General features: G+C 55.4%; 1 protein-coding gene across 1 annotated transcript in view; it reads right to left on the reverse strand.

The window, feature by feature from the left end:
- Positions 1–1,195, reverse strand: part of EFR3B (EFR3 homolog B (S. cerevisiae)) — a gene marked incomplete at its 5' end in the record, with an annotated part of 12,834 nt that overhangs the window by 7,422 nt on the left and 4,217 nt on the right. The window lies entirely within an intron of this gene.

Here is a 1,195-nt window from a genome sequence, read left to right on the forward strand (position 1 = left end):
GGAATTCTCTGCTGTCTGAACTCCAGCTTTCCAAGCCCTGGGGGACACAGCGAGCTCCCACAGGATTTCCAGACTGTCCCACGACCAGCAGCCTGTGCTGCCTACCTGTGCCTAGAAAACGAGGCTCCAGGGAGACCTTAGTGCAGCCTTTGAGTGCTTCAAGGGGCCTCTGAGAAAGCTGGGGAGGGGCTTTTGAGCAGGGGCTGTTGGGACAGGACAAGGGGTGATGGGTGACACTGAAAGAGGGAGACTGAGACAAGAGGGAAGGGAGAAACTGTTTCTGCTGAGGGTGGGGAGACCCTGGCCCAGGTTGCCCCAAGAGGTGGGAGAAGCCCCATCCCTGGCACCACTGGAGGTCAGGTTGGGTGTTGGGGCTCTGCTCAACCTGCTCTAGTTGCAGATGTCCCTGCTCCCTGCAGGGGGTTGGACTGGGTGAGCTTGGAAGGTCCCTTCCAAACTAAACCAGTCCAAGATTCCATGAAGCCTCATTCTGCTCCTGCAGCGAGAAAACCCGCCCTGATCAAAGAGCACCCAGCACCCAGAGCAGCTCCCACCGTGCACTGGGGATTGAACGCAGGCGTCAGGAATTACCCCCGTAAGAGCGAGGAATGTGTTTCCTATCAGCCAGCAAAGTCTCTCTCCCATCAGAGACAAGTGGGAAGAGCCTGACCGTACTTAGAAGATAAATACAGCCTGAAAATCTGTTTGCTCCTTACCTACGTGTTTCAGCGCCGATACCATCTCTCCAAATAGCTCTTGTGGTCTGTTCCCACACTTCTTAAGCAATTCGGTTGTTTGGGTGTTTTCCTTCCCCTCTCTTCCTCCACCGCCGGGTATAAATACCACCTCCCGCTCAGAGCTAATCAAAGCTCGGTGGCAGCTCGGAGGGGTCACGCACCAGCAGGTAGGAGGCAGTGATGAGTGGCCGGTGCCACGAAGCTTCTCAGAAGTCATGGGCAGCCCTTCACTGGCCAGCGATCACCTCACTGCCCTCTGAAGTGACTCCACTGAATGTTACTTTTAGTTCCTGGTGATGACACCCCAGGACCAAGCTCCTGACAGCTAAACCACCCAGCAGGTACATGAAGAAACACAGGGTAACCCCCTTTCCCCTGTGATGCACCGGTGTTTCCCCGTCATCACTTTTGCAGCAGACAGCAAAGCACTTTCAACAAGGATCATGCGCTGCTTGGCT

The sequence above is a fragment of the Buceros rhinoceros genome, unplaced genomic scaffold, assembly GCF_000710305.1.
Source record: "Buceros rhinoceros silvestris isolate BGI_N320 unplaced genomic scaffold, ASM71030v1 scaffold3478, whole genome shotgun sequence".
In the NCBI taxonomy this organism is placed as follows: domain Eukaryota; kingdom Metazoa; phylum Chordata; class Aves; order Bucerotiformes; family Bucerotidae; genus Buceros; species Buceros rhinoceros.